At 39.7% G+C, this 20,428-nt stretch overlaps 1 pseudogene; it reads left to right on the top strand.

Annotated features, from left to right (window-relative positions):
• Positions 1-12,453: 12,453 nt before the first annotated feature.
• On the top strand, positions 12,454-12,571 carry LOC126424903 (5S ribosomal RNA; annotated as a pseudogene).
• Positions 12,572-20,428: the final 7,857 nt, after the last annotated feature.

Raw genomic sequence — 20,428 nt, 5'->3', positions numbered from 1 at the left:
CCTTCCAACCACTGCCTCCCTTTCATGCCCCTCAACTCTTATAGCTGCCATTTGGTTTCTATACACATTGTAAATAGCCTTTCGCTCCCTATATTTTACCCCTGCCACCTTCAGAATTTGAAAGTGAGTATTCCAGTCAACATTGTCAAAAGCTCTCTCTAACTCTACAAATGCCACAAATGTAGGTTTGCCTTTTCTTAATCTAGCTTCTAAGATAAGTCGTAGGGTCAGTATTGCCTCACGTGTTCTAACATTTCTACGGAATCCAAACTGATCTTCCCCAAGGTAGGCTTCTACTAGTTTTTCCATTCGTCTGTAAAGAATTCGTTGCAGCCGTGACTTATTAAACTGATAGTTCGGTAATTTTCACATCTGTCGACACCTGCTTTCTTTGGGATTGGAATTATTATATTCTTCTTGAAGTCTGAGGGAATTTCGCCTGTCTCATACATCTTGCTCACCAGATGGTAGAGTTTAGTCAGGACTGGCTCTCCCAAGGCCGTCAGTAGTTCTAATGGAATGTTGTCTACTCCCGCGGCCTTGTTTCGAATTAGGTCTTTCAGTGCTCTGTCAAACTCTTCACGCAGTATCAAATCCCCCATTTCATCTTCATCTGCATCCTCTTCCATTGCCGGCCGCGCTGGTCTAGCGGTTCTGGCGCTGCAGTCCGGAACCGCGGGACTGCTACGGTCGCAGGTTCGAATCCTGCCTCGGGCATGGATGTGTGTGATGTCCTTAGGTTAGTTAGGTTTAAGTAGTTCTAAGTTCTAGGGGACTTACGACCTCAGATGTTGAGTCCTATAGTGCTCAGAGCCATTTGAACAATTTGAACCACTCCTTCCATCTTTCTGCTTTCCCTTCTGTGCTTAGAACTGGGTTTCCATCTGAGCTCTTGATATTCGTACAGGTGGTTCTCTTTTCTCCAAATGTCTCTTTAATTTTCCTGTAGGCAGTATCTATCTCACCCCTAGTGAGATAAGCCTCTACATCCTTACATTTATCCTCTAGCCATCCCCGCTTAGCCTTTTTGCACTTCCTGTCGATCTCATTTTTGAGACGTTTGTATTCCTTTTTGCCTGCTTCATTTACTGCATTTTTATATTTTCTCCTCTCATCAATTAAATTCAATATTTCTTCTGTTACCCAATGATATCTACTAGCCCGCGTCTTTTTACCTACTTGTTCCTCGGCTGCCTTCACTACTTCATCCCTCAAAGCTACCCATTCTTCTTCTACTGTATTTCTTTCCCCCCTTCCTGCCTTTTGTTCCCTTACGCTCTCCCTGAAACTCTCTAGAACCTCTGGTTCTTTCAGTTTATCCAGGTCCCATATCCTTAAATTCCTACCTTTTTGCAGTTTCTTCAGTTTCAATCTACAGTTCATAACCATTAGATTGTGGTCAGAGTCTACATCTGCCCCTGGAAATGTCTTACAATTTAAAACCTGGTTCCTAAATCTCTGTCTTACCATTATATAATCTATCTGAAATCTGCCAGTATCTCCAGGCTTCTTCCATGTATACAAACTTCTTTTATGATTCTTGAACCAAGTGTTAGCAATGATTTAGTTGTACTCTGTGCAGAATACTACCAGGCGGCTTCCTCTTTCATTTCTTAGCCCCAATTCATATTCGACTACTATGTTTCCTTCCCTCCCTTTTCCTAGTACCGAATTCCAGTCACCCATGACTATTAAATTTTCGTCTCCCTTCACTATCTGAATAATTTCTTTTATTTCACCATACATTTCATCAATTTCTTCGTCATCTGCCGAGCTAGTTGGCATATAAACTTGTACTACTGTAGTAGGCGTGGGCTTCGTGTCTATCGTGGCCACAATAATCCATTCACTATGCTGTTTGTAGTAGCTTACCCGCATTCCTATTTTTTATTCATTATTAAACCTACTCCTGCATTACCCCTATTTGACTTTGTATTTATAACCCTGTATTCGCCTGACCAAAAGTCTTTTTCCTCCTGCCACCGAACTTCACTAATTTCCACTATATCTAACTTTAACCGATCCATTTCGCTTATTAAATTTTCTAACCTACCTGCCCAATTAAGGGATCTGACATTCCACGCTCCGATCCGTAGAACGCCAATTTTCTTTCTCCTGATAACGATGTCCTCTTGAGTAGTCCCTGCCCGGAGATCTGAATGGGGGACTGTTTTACCTCCGGAATATTTTACCCAAGAGGACGCCATCATCATTAACCATACAGTAAAGCTGCATGCCCTCGGCAAAAATTACGACTGTAGTTTCCCCTTGCTTTCAACCGTTCGCAGTACCAGCACAGCATGGCCGTTTTGGTTAGTGTTGCAAGGCCAGATCAGTCAATCATCCACACTGTTGCCCCTGCAACTACTGAAAAGGCTGCTGCCCCTCTTCAGGAACCACGCGTTTGTCTGGCCTCTCAACAGATACCCCTCCGTTGTGGATACACCTACGGTACGGCTATCTGTATCGCTGAGGCACGCAAGCCTCCCCACCAACGGCAAGGTCCATGGTTCATGGGGAGAATTTAAGTTATATTCCTGTAATTTATAGAAATTTAGGTTTACATTTATAGCTTTCTAAAGACTTGTCGATTGACAAAATCGGAAGAACCGTTTAGATTTTGGAAAAGTCGTCGCTGGGTGTTACTTGTATAATTTACCATCAGATACTAAATTTTAAACTAATAAAGATATTGAAAATCTGACTACACCATCAGAATCGTGCAAATAATGGTAAGGTATATGTTTCATTTTGAGGTATCATGATTCATCTGGCTACTATTAATTTCTATACTAACTGTGAAGTGTCTGCCATGATGGTTTCACAAAGTCCGCCATCTTTGGCACTCTCGGCCTACAAGTCTCTTTCATCGACACAGAGTCATCAAGGAATTCCCAACCACGAGGTCGGCCTGGAACCCGGCTAACGCTCGGCACCACGCGGCCGCCGACAAGCCGCAGCCCGCCGAGAGGCCACAGCGTGGCCAACTCCGAGCTTGGAATATTTTCAGGGCGCCACAGCTCGACCGTTACCTCACAGGTCACAAGATTTAGTAGCTCTGCTCACATGTTGCGTAATGTTCATCAATGAAGACACATTCGGATTTTGTGCAATTGTCATAACAATTCTGTAATGACAATAGCTAAGTAATTGCAAAGTCTGTTCACAGTGATTCTTCTTAATGTTGAAAAACCAATATAAGTCACATGAGGCCGCAAACACTGGGAAGAAGATAATAAATATTAGCACGTAACGTAACCAGAAGATGTACCGCGGAGCACGTGCAGCGCTTGAGTATGTAGATGTGGTACACCTCATCATGGCTCCAGACTTACATGTGTGACTTCGCGAGTCGCGATCAAGTTCGAGTCTCAATTCTGGCAGTCATCATTTTTTGCACTGCATTAGACAATTAAGTGTTTACAGTGAGGTAATCTTTATTATTTTATTTACCTGTGTTGGTGTCTCCACTCGTTTATTGCAAAGTACAGCTAAACAGAACCTAGAGTGTTACATCGCTAGTTAATTAGTATAAGTTCACGAATTGCGTCGCTACCAGTAAATGACCTAATGACCTGCCTTCTCTTTACTAAATCAAGACCAGAAAACAAAGAAAGATGAGACAGAAGGGCAGGAAATCAAAACAAGGACAGCCTTTCCTTGGTTATGGCACACACAATAATTTTGTAACTTCTACATTTACAATAGATCACATTTAGAAAAGGTGTTCAAACAAAGAGTAGCCTAGGGGAGGGAGGTGCAGCACTGCCCCGTACTGGCGAGGGTAGGATCGGCAAGCCTAACCGCTACACATGTGCCGAGGTACGCCATCTGTTGACATCGTATGTTCAACTTTCTTCATCGGCTTCTGGGGTGTTCCTCGACATTTGCGGCACAATGTGTCGTACATTAAATTACTTGTCTAAGCCTCATCTACGCCGCTTCGGCTGTTTTTAAAAGTTAATATGAATCACCTTGTATAGACGAACAGGGGCGTGGGACAGGAGCGTAGTAAATGACATTTTCTTAACGACTGGTTGGAACACGTTGAAAGAGAGTAGACTAGCTCTGTTAATCCACGAAGAACCCAGCTGAAGTTGCTCCAGTAACTGCTTGCTATTCGCTGATGTCATAGGATCATACCGGATAATCAACTGCAAAAGTCAATATTTTTGATGAATTGTTTGTCATATAACACACAGAAAGAAGATACCTACTTATTCGTAGCTTCCAAAGCGGAAGGTATTAAACTGCAGTAACTGACAGATTCCTGAGCTTGTTTCTTATTTTAACTATATTGGTAAAGAAGCACACTTAAAACGACAGTTGATCATTCCCTCACATACGAAGGTTGTCCAGAAAGAAAGTTCCGATCGGTCGTGAAATTGAAACCACGGTGAAAACCAGAAACGTTTTATTTGCAACACTTAGGTACCCCTTCCATCTTCCTCTCTTCATAGTCGCCGCTCCAACTGCTGTCGTAGTGTTGTATCAACTTTCCAGTATCCTCGTCACAGAAAGCAACCGCCTATGCTTTCGTCCAGTTATCTGCACTGGTCTGCCGCTCGTTTTCTGTGGAAAAACTTCGTCTTCATAGCCAACGGTTCTTGTGAGCAGACATGAGACTGAGGGGGAGCCAGTTATAGATTGTACTGTGGGTGATCAAACACTTCTCATCGGAAACGCTGCAGGAGCGTCTTCATTGCCCCTGCAGTGTGCAGCCCAGAATTGTCCTGAAGAAGGAAGTGCTCGACAGTTGTGACACAGGCGAAATCTCTAACCGGCCCCTCGTATTTGGCGGGAGACGCTATTCCCTACGTATTTTTTCGTGCTCACTGTTCACTCAAAACTGGAAAGAGCGACGCGACACGATCGACGGGCGTATTAGAGACACTGCTCAGCACATCTGTGGAAAGCTTTACCGGATTTTCCCGGTGGTTTCCATTTCGCGACCGATCGGAACTTACTTTCTGGACATCGCTCGTATATGACACAGTACATTTCCGTTTTAGTAATATAATTCGCAGAGGGAACAGAATTAAATTTTTCATGATAATGATAGTCTCTGCCTTAATGTACATAAGTCATAACTGGAGTTTTTATTTGTTGTTTCAATTCCTGAGAAAGACTTTAGAGTATAAATGTAGTCATTTGGCGGCGACTGCATGTTCACGAGTGGGAAGATCTTCATGAACAGGCAGAACTGGAAATACATTAATAGAATGGGGGACCTGAGATACCCCAAGCAAATCCTACACGAGCCTCCTGCGAGGAGACAACAGGATGCAAATTCTCAAGATTTCTCGTTTCTCGCCTAAAATATATTCCAAATTACAATGTCGTGTTGTACTTTGACTGATATGTAATTCCATAGATCAAAAGCATCGACTGAAAGTAGAGAAATCCCAAGCACTTGGCGATATTGGAAATGACGGTAGAAGAAAGAAAAAAATGATGTTAAGGTTCAACATACATTTCGTTAAAAATACGCTGGGTGTAACATAGTTCGGTGAATCTGAGGAAGGAATGTCACAAATGACACAAGCTGAAACCGTTAGAAAGAACACTAATTATTTTCCTCGTTAAAGCAACCAGCTGTCACACAAGGCACAAAGAAGTGTTCACAAAAAGCCTCTCGTTACCGCGTTAATACTACACGTGTTGTGCGTGGGGGAGAAAATAGCCTTAAGAGCTGTCGACAATTACGGATTGTCCCAGCTTTCATTTGACGTTCGAGATGCTAGTAACTACTAGATTAATAATTAGAATATTTTCACTTTATTCAGGTCAGGAACAATGTTCTTAGTTTTGTTATTTTGTTGTAGCTTTGTTATTTAGCAGTGTGTATCCCTCTTATACGGAAATTTCATCTAGTAATTGTGAAAAGGTATTCACGTGGGAATTTTCCGACTCCGTGTGCATGCGCTGTGAAGGAATTATTTATACGCATTTATTAAGAAGCGACTTAACGTTCAACATAATGTAAGAACCGAGTCTTGACCGAAAAAGTATTTAAATTATGCATTTGGCAAACATTCACATTTTAATAAAAGTTGGAGAGTTGGAGGACTGACGCTGGCAAATATACGAAGATAAATTAAAAGAAGAAGATCACACCAATAGAGACAAAAGAAAGCACATTAGCAAGCATATCATAAAAGCAACATTGTAAGCTGTGTGTTAATTCGATTTGTGTCAGCATTTAATACAGTTGTGAATTTCGCAGAGTCCTCTTCAATAGCTCAAAGGAAGACGATAGTTAGCAGCGTGTCAATTACGTTACTGCCTCACTAGCTTTAAGAATTTCTTCAATTTGCATACATATGACATTTGTATTTTCAAGAATTGTTTCTATGTGAACATATAACACACTTGTATGTACGTTATTTTGCTGCTTAGTGGATGTTCACTGTGTATCTACAGAAGGAAGTTTTGTCCTCAAAATGTGTGACCGGGTAAGCTTTCCGTATCAGTTTCAAAGGTCTAAGTAAATATAGGTATCTGCAGTCAGGATCTATAACTTGTGTCAACATGAAAAGAGGCCTTTAATTGAAAAAGAAGTCAGTATGATTTCTCCAGTGGAAAAAGATCCTGGATCGGTTACCTATTGTGTATCCGGTAGGTGACTGCCACGGGAAAGGGGACCATGAGAAAAAGAGTGGATAATCAACTAAAGAGAAACATTCTAGAAGAGGGAACGTGGAATGGGGGAAGTTTGAATGTAAAAAGTAAGCTGGAATCTCTAAAAACGTAAATGGAATTACTCCGATGTAACATGATCAGTGAAGCGGCGTAGGAAAGAATAATACGAGTACAATTTAAATGCTCGATGAGAGAGGAGACACTGAGATCTACAGTCAATTTCAGATAATAACAGAAAAACCACAATCCAAGGATCTGTTGAAAGCATACTCAGAGCCAGCTACAGCTTCAGGTCACAATATCTAACAGCTCAAACCCTTGATCTTGAATGAACTGAATAGCTTCCCAGCACTGGGGGCAGTTATTAACCTGCAGTAAAATCAAGCCTTTTGAGAAGTTATATTTACCCTTGGTTCTGATTTTGAATTTCAGATGTCACATTCATAGCATTGTTCTCCTTTTGATACTGCCATGAATCAGCAATGTACCTTTTACATACCAAAATATCACCAGTTTTCTTGCAGGAGTTTTGCTTTATAAATTGTTCACTTAAGGGGGAAGATGGATGCTCCCATACCATGCTCTGCAGCTTACTGTGCATTTTGTGGTGTTGGCCCCACATATCAATGGTATGCCGCGCGGAATGGCCGCACGGTTAGAGGCGCCATGTAACTGATTGCGCGGCCTCTCCCACCACCGGAGGTTCGAGTCCTCCCTCGGCCATGGGTGTGTGTGTTGTTCTTAGCATAAGTTCGTGTAAGTAGGGTGTAAGTCTAGGGAGCGATGACCTCAGCAGTTTGGTCTCTTTGGCATTCACGCACACATTATCAATTAATCTGTTTCCGCTTAAATATTAAATTGATACCAAACGAACACAAACATTACGACAACAGCGACTCAAGATTTCCACGGACGTCTGAAAATGCTGAAATGTGGTTAATCTTCTAGTTATGCCCAATACTACAATAATAAAAAGTTATACACGCGGTCAATACGAATCGGTCTATAGATTTCTGTCTGTTTTCGAAGTAAATGGCCTATTCGAACACTCTCCGTCGCAAGCAGATATTCGTCGATTTTTAAAAAAGATTTATACACTAGTAAATTATTTGCTTACTCCAGAGTACAGAAAGCGCATGAAGTCCCCTCATTTCTTATTTAATACTATTATTCACCGATCATGATCATAGCCTTCAAGATGGCCACCGAGTGAGATTACAGGTATTTTCTTCGTCCGCTTGAAGAACTTCTTTAAGAGGAAATAGTGTCAAATTTAAATTTTCTTTGTTTTGTGTACTTGACTTGGTGTCCGTTCTTGTCACCCAACTGAATATTAACGTCCCAGCAGAGCTTGTTCTTGAAAAACTTCGTGTTATCTGAAGTCTCGATAATCGCGACATAACCCAAAATTTTTGCGTGACACAATCACAAAAAATTCAATTCAAGTTTTCTTGATAGTGAAAAATTTTTATCAGTGTCTATTGTCGTAATAAAAGTGTAATTAAACGTTTCTAAATCTTATTTAACCAACACATTTCGTATTGTTTACTAGTTAGAGAGACGAGATCTAGGCCTACATTTTCCGATTTATTAACTTTTAAAAACCTGATGAAACACGATTGATAACGTAAATTCTCTAAAAGCAAAGTAATTACTAATTCATTCTTCTGTCATTTTATCTCTAAATCAGTGCAAAAACAACTACAACCGCCCATAAGAACTTTGTGTCGTCTTTTGTTTACACACAGCCAATCTCGTGTCGTTGGCAAATTTAAAACATCCCTTAAACTTAATTAATCTTTCGAAACTGACCATGAGTGAGAAATGTGGGAGCTGTTACCGGGTATTGAGTAGAGAGGTTTGATGTCAATCTTGTAGGAAATATTTCACTGGGGGCGGGGAGTCAGTGGGGAGAATGTTGGGAAAACTGAAGAGGCTCTCTCCTGGAACTGCAGAGTATGCAGTAGGAACATTTTGATTTGGGAACAGGATAGGAAAATCTGTGCCCTTCAGGTTGGAGGAAGCAGGAAGGAACTAATAAGGTTCAAGGGAGATAGGGGGTGGAGGGGGGTTGGCAAATGGCAGCTGGTAGGAGGATAGGAAGAAAGAGAACACGATCTGACAGTTTTATCATCAACACCAAAAATAGGTATCTACCACTGCCAGAGTTAAGTGGAGAAGAGCCTCAGATAGAAGAGGAGCAGGAAATGCGCAGCACATTTCAACCGAGGCCAAGAAGCGTAGAAATGTACAAAGTGTTTGGAAGAAGAAAGTGCTTCTTCTAGGTAGTAGCCTTGGGCGAGGTGTAGTCCCTCAGTTACAAGAAAGTTTAGGGAAGCGTACCAGGCCACCAGTATCTTCAAGCCAAATGCAGGGCTAAGTCACCTGTTAGAGGTCTTAGGGTCTTTATGTAAGAACTTTACAAAAGATAACCATGTAGTGATAGTGGGTGGAGTGGGAAACTGTTTGGACAGGAGTGGGGCATATGACATAGGTGGTGACCTGCACAAGATAGCTTCCCTGACTCATGGCACCAACGTACACTTTGTTGAGTTCTTCCGGCGTCATGATTGACCGCATCTTGATGGAGCTTTGAGGCGAATCTATGTAGGGTTAGGGATGGCTCTGAGGGCAGCCAACTTTGCTCATGTTTCTCTGGTGCCCGTCGGGATTATCAACAGATCGGGTTTCACATGCATGGCCTTCACCCAAACAGGACTGGGAAGGGAAAACTGCTACAGCTGATTCACGAAAGTATAGGGGGGTGGATTCGGGAACACTTGGTCAAATGCCTGTTGTCATGGGTAGGAAAAGTAAGTCTTTTTTAGGATAAATCCAGATAACAGGTTCCCCTGCCTAATGAGTAACTCCAGCAGTTTAAAAAATACTGAAACAGTCACTCACAAGACAGACTTTAACATTTCAAATATCACAAATACCAGATGTCACAAAGGAAAAAAAAACCATTGGAAAGAGTAACATGGAGCATTTCACAAACGTTACAATCCTCAATCAAAACATGCGATCAATAAGAAATAAAATACAACTATTAGAAGTTGAGCTCCAATCTTTGAACTGCACTGTAGTTTGTGTTACTGAATACTGGTGTAGAGACACAGAAATCGAAGATGTAATATTATCATTGTCTGAAAGTGCAAACCCTTGCTGCAGAACTGCTTCAAGGGATGGAGGATCATGTGTTTATATTAGAAAATGAACACAGTTCAAATCAAGACATGACCTCAGTACAGTAAGTGAAGACAAACACTTTGAAATATCAGCTGTTGAATAAACAGGGTTTGATATCACCAAGAAATTAATCGTTTAGTATGTGTTCTGAGCTGTCAGTGGTAGTATGGAGACAGAAGTTCTAGATAAAGTCTCAAATACTAAGATCAACATAATTCTGTGTGGGGACATAACATCAACACTAATATCGTAAATGAATCCAACAGCACCCTCGTAAAAATCCTTCAATGTTTTGGCATGTCCCTGCTGCTCAATCGTGCAACAAGGGTTACTACAATGTTTGCATCAGGAATTGACCATGTGGCAACCAATATGGACTAGGAAAAATGTGATGTAGCTGTATGAGATCTCGGACTATCAGACCATCTCTGTCAAATAACAGCAGTAAAATCAGACATCGATTCATTCCCTAAACTAGAAGCTTACAAACGACATCTATCAGAAACCAAAGTTAATGATTTTTCAAATGAACTAGCAAAACAAAGCTGGGATGAAGTGTTTAAGGAAATCAATGCGAATATGAAATTCTCTAAATGATCCACATTATTTAAATTGAACTTTGAAAAGGCATTTCCAAAAGTAAGAATGTCTGTATGAACATCTCACAAAAACAAATGGATAACAGCAGGTATTAAGAAGTCCTCCCAAACACTTAAATACCTCATTTCCTTGAAAAATAGTTGCAGTGATCTGGAATTTATAAATTTCTACCGTAGATACAAGAAGATCTATAGGAGGGTGCTGGTTGCTGCAAAAAAGTCATGTAATGCCAAAATAATATATAACGCAGAGAATAAAAGCAAAGCAGCCTGCGATGTTATAAAAAAAGAAACGGGGAGAGGCAAACAAATGTAGAACAGCTTACCACTAAGGGAGGGGGATAAGATAATAAATGATCCATAACACTTAGCAAACTATGTAAATGAACATTTTTAAAGTATTGCAGAGAAGTTACAGCAAAAATTCCCTAAAACAAATATAACACCTGTAAAAAATGTTGCACTTTATACAATGATGTTACTTCCAACCACAGATAATGGAGTCCATAAAAGCTCCAAAAACTAAAAAATAAGTTTCAATAGGCTTAGTTGAAGTACCAACGTGTGTACTGAAACAGTGCATAGAGATTGTACAAGGCCCATTAACAAATATAATAAATGAATTCTTCAAATCTGAGACATTTCCAGAGCAGTTAAAACAGGCCAATGTAAAATTTCTAGGAATGAATATTGTTCCTCAGTTGAAGTGACGTGAACACACAAAGGTACTTGCAAACAGAATGTCATCAGCATGTTATGCTCTTAGAATCCTGTCATCAGTGTGTAACATGCAGTGTCTTTTAGTTACATACTATTCATATGTGCAATCATTTCTTAGCTATGGCATTCTTTTTTGAGGAACAAATGCACAAAATATGATCACAGTTTGCAAACTCCAGAAAATAGCCATATGAATAGTAAACAAAAATAGTAGTCGAGCTCATTGTGCAAATCTGTTAAAAACACTGGGGTTTTTAACTGCTCTGTGTGAATACATTTACCAGTCAGTTGTACACATCAAAATAACATTGGTAATTACGGCACAAACAGCTCTGTCCACGACAATGGAACAAGAGCTCGACTCAACATAATTTACTAAGAAAAAATGAACATAAAAATTCAAACAGCAATTCCTACTAAGGAATAAAACTGTACAACAAAATACCTAAAGACATTAAAGAAATTTCAAAGATACACCTATTTAAAAAGGCAGATAAATAGTACCTGTAATTCACTACATTTTATACATTAAAGGATCACTTGGATTAAACAACGTAGGGCATCGGTAAAAAAAAGTTATACAAAAAATAATAATAATGATTAAAAAGCATCCAACATTCCATATAACACCTCCACATTATGTTTTTTTTTCCTTCCTTCTTCCTTTTCTAAAACAAACTTATCCCCAAGCTATGCGTAGCACAATATTAAAACATCTTCCTCTTTCTGAGCTCAACATCACACTCAGTACAGAGGGATAATGACTCAGTTTTTCAGGATAGCAAATGGGAAGTTGCGGTACAGAAAACGGCCCAGAGATCACCAGCGTGTGTATAGTGAGTGAAGTGTTATGAAAAAATGTGTGTATAGTGTGTGCGGTGACTGATAGTGAGATATGAGTGAACAGTGTGGCATTACATTATTTAATAAGTTATTTGTAAAAAAAAAAGTATTGTATACCAAGAGTAAATCTAATGCCTGTCTCTAGGTAGAAGTCTTTAAATGTATGTGTATACGAATTAGCTTATTTTAAATTGGTCTAAACTTGTAAACATTTTGACATGTCCTATATATCTGAAAAAAGAGATCTACGGATGAATAATACTATTACTAATACTACTACAACTACATAAGGACAATGGGCCCCTCATAAAAAATGTTCTGAAGTATCTGTGAAAACAGCTATTCAGTGAACCAAAACATCTAATTCACAAGAAAAATAATGATTTTAAGACATAACAATGTTGTACCACGGCTGGCAACTTATAGAGCAAAAATAAATTGTAATTACTGATTGACTCGAGCCAACTGACTTGCCACAGTGGTAATACCGGTTCCCGTCAGATCACCGCTGATAAGCGCTGTCGGGCTGGGCTAGTACTTGGATGGGTGACCATACGGTCTGCCGAGTTCTGTTGGCAAGTGGGGTGCACTCAGCCCTTGTGAGGCAAATGGAGGAGCTACGTGATTGAGAAGTAGTGGCTCTGGTCTCGGGAACTGACATACGGCCGGGAGAACGGTGTGCTGACTGCATGCCCCTCCCTATCCGCATCCAGTGACGCCTGTAGGCTGAGGATGACACGGCAGCCAGTCAGTACGCTATGGGTCTCTGTGGTCTTTTCAGGGGAGTTTAGTTAGTTAATAGTTAACGGACTCGGCATCGCAACTATTTAGAGTGCAAACATAAATTGTCTTGCTATTGGCCATCTTGGTTAAGTTATGAAAGTTTCATATAATTTGAGATGTACTACATTCTTCCATCTTCATGAACCGTAAGCTTTAGATTAATCTTGTCACTACACCATCACTGCTGCATTTAGCCACATTTTGTTGCGACATAGGTGGATCCTGATGATTTTAATAAGCTATTACAAGTACGATATACAAACATATTAAATGTCAATCACAATTTTAATTTGCTCTTTTTTATGTAATTTTAAAAGCATTTTACAACCAGTTATGAAGATAAGTGTGTTCATTCCCATAAGAGAAGCGACTTTGTACCGCATTTATGAGGTCAGCAATGCCAACAAGAACAATGTTCCTATTTGCTGTCTTCCTTAAATGTGGATTTAGCCACATTTTGTTGCGACATAGGTGGATCCTGATGATTTTAATAAGCTATTACAAGTACGAAATACAAACATATTAAATGTCAATCACAATTTTAATTTGCTCTTTTTTATGTAATTTTAAAAGCATTTTACAACCAGTTATGAAGATAAGTGTGTTCATTCCCTTAAGAGAAGCGACTTTGTACCGCGTTTATGAGGTCAGCAATGCCAACAAGAACAATGTTCCTATTTGCTGTCTTCCTTAAATGTGGAAGTTTCATACAATCTGTAATTTGATATGTTCATGATGTTACGCAGATATGTATATGTAACAATTAAATATAATGTAAACACCTCCCTCTCCATATGTTGGCCTCTACTGAAGTACTGAAGTAAGAGAAATAATATCACTGTATCTAGCTGGTACGTTTGGTCCACACTTCTTTACAATACAGGTTGATTTTAATGCTGTTAATAAACTGTTACATACATGACATATGTGAATTAACGCCCTCAATAGCACCAGTTCTAACCTAAATTTCTTATTATAATATGTCATTTTAAAATTATTTTAATAGCTAGTTATAATTATCTGACTTGTGTCTGTTAACACCCATAAAAGCGGTGGTTTTGCCATAGTTTAATTATATATTTCTTTAAATTACATTAGGCTCTGTGAGGCAGTTTCCACCAAAACGTACACTGATAAGGCTCCGATTTGTTCGACTAGAAATTATGTGTCTTACTATATAATTTACATTGACTGTACATAACCAGCTTACTCTACCTTATGTATGACGGCGGCGCTATACACAGCCCGATATATGTAACGTGTCGCCATTGGCTACATGAAATAAGTTACGACTTTGTAAGTTGAATCTGTGATTTCATTTCCTTGTGTGCTGGTGTAACACATTTTATTTGCACACCTGTGAAGATGCTCATGTTGGTCTTGTGAAACATGTCAAAGTCAAGGTATGTTACTCGCAACTTGTGGCTGCTCTTCAGTTTAATATAAATTTTAGTGCTTGTCATGCTAGTCAAATATTTAGTCTCTTTCCTTTTCAATCACACTGAAAAAAAAAAACTGTGTCAGGCAAGAGGCATCACAATGTTACTATGTAACACTGCCTCCAGCCCTCATCATGGCCTCGTTTTGGCGAGGAAGAGCGTCCACAAGTTTCTTCAGGTATACCACATCCAGCTGAATCTGCTAATTGACGATTACATCCCCCATTGTTAACGAACTGGGGGGAGGGTGAATGTTGATTGCTACTTTCATACACAAATCTAAACGTTGTTAGCGTGGTCTTAAATTCAAAGACTCGATTCATGCAGGTCTCCAAGCGAGGCTGTCTTGTGCTATCCTCTTCATCTCAGCACAATTGCTGCTCTCTACAACCGACTGAAACTGCCTACTGCATTCGAATCTTGGTCGCGTTCTACAACTTTATGCATCCCACTTAGTCCCATTAACAAACTGACGATTCATTGATGCCTCAGATTGTGTCCTGTCATCCACCCCATATTTCAGTCATGTGGTGTCATAAACTTCTTCATTCCCTAGTTCGATTCAGCACCTCCCCATTAGTTACACGATCTACCCATCTAATTTTCAACATTCTTCTGTAGCAACACATCTCAAAAGTTTCTGTTCTCTTCCTGTGTGAAATGTTCATCGCCACATATTACTTTCACACAAACGTACACTTTCTAAACATATCTTTACGAAAGGCTTCCTAACATTTACATTAAATTTGATGTAACTACTTTTTTCAGGAATTCTTTCTTTGCTATTATCAGTAGCATTTTATATCCTCTTTGCTTTGGCAACAGGAAATTATTTTGCTCTCCAAGTAGCAAAAGTGTCGCGTTTCCTAAATCCGTCAATATCACCTGATGTATTTGGTTTGCTTTTGTTGATGTTCATCTTATAATCGTTTTCGAGACTCCATCAATTCCTTCAGCAGCCCTTCAACGTCGTTTGTTGTCTCTGACAAAATTACTATGTCATCAGCAAACTACGAAGTTTTAATGTCTCCTCCCAGAATTTTAAGTGCGTTCTCAAATATCTCTCGGGTTTCCTTTTACAGGTTGCTATGTGTACAGATTGAATAATATTTGGAATCGACTGCAATCGTGCCTCATACCCTTATCAACTACTGATTTTTATGTCGTTACGTATTACAGTCTGGTTTCTGTACAAGATTCAGGTAATCTTCCACTTTCTTTATCACATCTTCATGTACATTCTGTAACATTCGTTACACATACGCATTATTTCAATTTTTATTTTCAAGTACATTTTCCTTTTAGAGCTCTTCTATATATTGTTTCCACTCTTCACCTTCACCTTCCTCGCCTAATACCATACCGGTTTGCTATCTGAGCTGCTGCTCTTTCACTCTAAAGGTCTTAAGTTCTGCTATATGTAGCATCTATCATTCTTCTAGTCATACGTGCTTGTACCGCCATAAATCTGTCCGTGTGGGACGGCGGATGAATTTTGATGTTTCCGTTCCTTAATTTTGTAAGTTCAAATGTTTGGCTCTCTTGTGTAATTTGTAGATACCACAGCCTTTCACAAGGGCCTGAAAACTGTATGTGTGGTTAGCCAGAAAACGATGTAAAATATACTGTCCGTAGTCTCCATTCCACAAGTCCTCTTCTCACTTCGCCTAGAGTGAAACTGAATGTTGTAACTCTCTAAAAACAATGCACAGGACTGAGGAACCACGATGATGAATAAAAATAAAAGCTTTCAGTCATTTAACGAAACAGTAAATTATGATCAATGGGCACACTTGGAAGAATAGGTATGAATATCATTAAAGCTCATCTATCATACTCAGCACTCTAAACAGTTCAGAGATGTTTTATAGTCTTTGTTCAGATTTACGAGAAGTTAACGCTCGGCTTAAAATTGGAGAATAACCTCTGACACTTAACGCGCCGTATTCTATATTACAGCTGGCAGTACACAAAACAGATGACGGAGAACGAAACACGGATTTTCCAGATAAATTCTTAACCCAAGTAAATTCACTTACACACAGTTTCCCCATTCGTATGTGATACATCATTCAACTGGAACAGAATAATGTCAGCCGTTATTAATGCCACCCGTAGCGTGAGCGGAGGCGAACAGATTCACGGCAGAGCGAAGCACATTCCCTTAAGACCGACAACGATCGAATAACCTCCCAGGTGCACACACATCGTTATTTGTAAACGCTTGGCGCGGACGGCGAAGGGAACGCTTGCTTCGAAACTGCTTTTAGGGTTGGCAGCAGCGTCCAGCCAGCACCTTTTAGGATTACAAAATTATTGATATTCGTGTTAGTTGAAGACTAACTACGAACACAATTTTTCTATTACCATCTCTGTACTTCATTTGTGTTCTAGAAAAAGATGGTAGATGGAGGCCTCTAAACTGTCTCTGTTTTTGTCTTCTGTGCCTTGAAGCTTTAAGATGTTATCTGAAACTTGGTACAGCTTCAGTATTGCACGTAATGAATGTAGTGCAGTCACCTTGGCTCTGTATTTTAATGAAAAAGATCAGTTAACTAATTCGTTTTACAGAATTTAGGTAGAAAATTTTTTTCCCTTAATAATTCAGAACGTATACGAGGCATCTTCATGGGATCTGCTACCATATGTTTTCATGATGAACTGGACAAATACAGAAGTCGAACTCTGTAAATTTACTACTATAGCTTATAATCTTTCGAGAAACTATTATAACTCAAAAAGTAAACTTCTACCAGATTTTTTAAATATGATAAACTGCATGTAACTGCAAAATTAGAAGTTTCTGTGTTTAATATTGCGCACTTCTTAGAATTTTACAAAAAGTGGATTTTTTAAGTAACTAATCAGTAAGTTGTGTTGAGATTCACAATACTTAACATATTCATAGCCTTACATAATCTGTCCAAGTTTTGAAATGATAGTTACAGATTTAAATTTTAAGTAAGTATATGGTGCAGTCTCTTTGTGTCTCACTGCTCTGTTGGACTGACCTTGACCAAGTGACTTGAGACTAAATCAATACTATACTCGCTGTGCTAGTGCGGACTTGTTTCCCATATCTTATAGCCACTCCAGCGTAACCATTTTGTATTTTCTGTCGGTATTATTCCTTGGACATTTGTATTCCCCTATGCTTGTAGTATTTTGCTGATTTTTGATATTTTCTCTCGTCGTAAATAAATTCATTAGCTCGAGCGTTATCCAAGGATTTCTGCTGCGTCTTGTCTTTTTGCCTATTTGATCGTTTGCAGCACTCAGAATTTCGTCTCTAACCTTTTCGCTTGTGTTAGTCAATCGTTAGTTAATACTCCCTTTGAAAACGATCTCTCTGGTTATCTCAACTACTTAATTTCCTACCTTGTTCCAGTTTCTTCAGTTTTAAAATGCAGATCGTAACCAATTAATTACAGTCAGAGACCACATCTACTCCTGCATCTATTTTGCAGTTTTTTATGTGGTTTATAAATCTGTGCCTTACTACTATATATTCTGTCTGAAGCTGTTTAATGTCTGCAGGTTTCTTCCAAGGATACACGATTGCTTCATGATTCTTAAAACCACTGTTAACAGTCCGAAAGAGACCCATATATTTTATATCATGATAAGACAGGATTTTAGCTGCCCATTTTACGAGCGATAGGATACTTATGAATCGGTGGTTTTCATCCTGGGAGTGTCCATAGAATTTTTAATAATAAAAACAATAATAATGATAATAATAATGCCCCAGAAGCTCTACTGGGAAAAGTAATATACGATTTAACGTGTAACCCGAAACACGTGTCCTTGTTGGCGAGTCTCCACATCACTGAGAGGTGAAGGTCAGGTTAACAGCAGACTAGAATGTTTCTTCTGTGGGCTGACCGGGATTGGATCGTGCGACCTCGCGGCTTCCTGATACGCGTTATACCAGCAGATGTAACAGATAGGGCAACACTTGGTCACAGGTTCATGCCACTCTGAATGAGTGGGCTGTAACCACAGTACGGTAAACAACACAAAAACATCACTACTGCCTGAAATCACCCTCATCACATATAGATGTCGATGTACTTGAGATCCTGTACCGTTCGAAAATGGAAGAACCACACTACAGGCCCGTCTAGTTGAAGTGCAGCCTTACGTTCCGTTGTAAGCACTGGCCTTTCGCGAGGAGCCCAACTCCAAATTTCCGCTGCATGCAGATCCCTTTGCAGCGTTCGCTTGGAAATTTGATGAGATAGACACGCATTCACTGACAACATCAATTCCTGTCGGGGTAGAAACCGACTATCACTGACAAAAAGTGACACACGTCGTCAGTCCCTGTCGGTTGGGATCATTACGGACATTGTTGTCACACCGTGTTTCCAATTCCTGGCGGTTGCTTTCACATGTCCACACAGATAGGAATATAATCAATCTAAATCCAGGGAATTTGGTTACCAACACTTTGGATCTCCCGGGAAACTGGATATACCGCGTTCCCAGTGTGGCACTATTTCGAATCCAGTGTGCCAAGTGTGGCACTGTTTCGACTTAGTCTTCTAGGTTGGCATCACTTCCTGTACATTGTTACGGAGCTATTGTGAGCCTGCGGAAATGAGCATTCTTGAGGCACCGCAAAGTCTTCCTTATGGAGTTGATACTGACTGATAGCCCACAGCTGCCTACGGTTTCTGTATGATTTTATATAACGAGTGTATGTTGTCAGTGAGTATTTGGCTTGTTACGTTTTGTGTGTTATGATTACCGTTGTGCTGGTCGACTGCAGCAGTACAGCTCTTATTAGTATCAGAAGGTACTATTATTTTCTGAGTACAATAATAAGCTGTTTGACGTATTTCTTATGTCTTGTATGTGCTACTGAACTGAGGTTCGAGTACCAAAGTGTATGTAACTGCACTTTCAGTGGGAAAATTATAGGCATCGTTGTAATTCTTTTTAATTGTATTTAATTTCTTATTTTTTAGTTGGGTTTAACTTCGTGCTTAGCACATTTTAATTCATTTGGAGTCAGTGTACCTCTAAACGTGCTAGTTCCGGCTTCTTGTCCTACGCTATATGATACTGAACACGGTGCTAAATTGAAACAAATATTGTCTTATCATTCCTTTTTTATTGCTATCTAAGTAATATTTAGCGCATGAATTTCAATTTAAATCAGTTTAATGAATTGAATTTGTTGTTAGAAACAAATGAAATTTATATACGTATAACGCTACTTACTTACGTAATCAAAAATCGATGAATGTTGTACTCTTAAACCGAACTCGGTCAGTCTATTCCACTCCTTTATTCTAAAGGCCCCACTTCACTTTCCAGCATGCATGCCAGGACAGCTTGCCCTTAAATATGGGCGACATTGTCCTGCTGAACCAAATTTGGAAAGGTCCCGAATTCAGAGAGCAGCGACGGTAAGAGTTCTTCGTTTAACAACTGCAGATAACGTGTTGCTGTTACTTCATCTCTCTCTCTCTCTCTCTCTCTCTCTTCAAATGTCAAGACGATCTCAGTGAGTTTGGACTATGTTAACGCAGACAGGTTTCATGTCACCCGTAGGGATTAAACATCAGTCATAGCTCTGAGATGAATAATGCTTCACTCAAATCAAAGGCATCATTTTCTCCTATAATTCTCTATCTATTTGGAAAGTCGTATGATCACTTTCCATTTGAAAATTATGAGATAAATCCAAGATGGCGGCTTCCAAAGTGTCCACTGAGTTGGTAACATAGATTCACAGGTTTTAATCTTGTGTTTATTTACGCATTATTGTTTTCTAAGCGTGGTTTCATCCCTATGGACCACTCTGCAGATCGTCTACGGTTACCCAAAGCTACCAGTGTGCTCTTTTAAATGTTAATTAACATTTTGGGCTTTGGTCGTGTTACCTTTCTATAGGCGATGAGGCCCCGATTTCAACCTATACTTACACGTTGAGAAAGTAAAGTGTCACTGAAGGTTCTTGCGGACATACAGTGTGTAATCCAAGATGGTATTGGTACAATGGTATGCAATCACCTATTTCCATTAGTGGCTCACGTAAAAAGTAGGCCGGCCGGAGTGGCCGAGTGCTTCTAGGCGCTACAGTCCGGAACCGCGCGACCGCTATGGTCACAGGTTCGAATCCTGCCTCGGGCATGGATGTGTGTGATGTCTTTAGGTTAGTTGGTTTAAGTAGTTCTAAGTTCTAGGGGACTGATGACCTCA

Source organism: Schistocerca serialis, chromosome 1 (genome assembly GCF_023864345.2).
Source record: "Schistocerca serialis cubense isolate TAMUIC-IGC-003099 chromosome 1, iqSchSeri2.2, whole genome shotgun sequence".
NCBI lineage: Eukaryota > Metazoa > Arthropoda > Insecta > Orthoptera > Acrididae > Schistocerca > Schistocerca serialis.
This window is presented reverse-complemented; position numbering and strand designations above follow the sequence as displayed.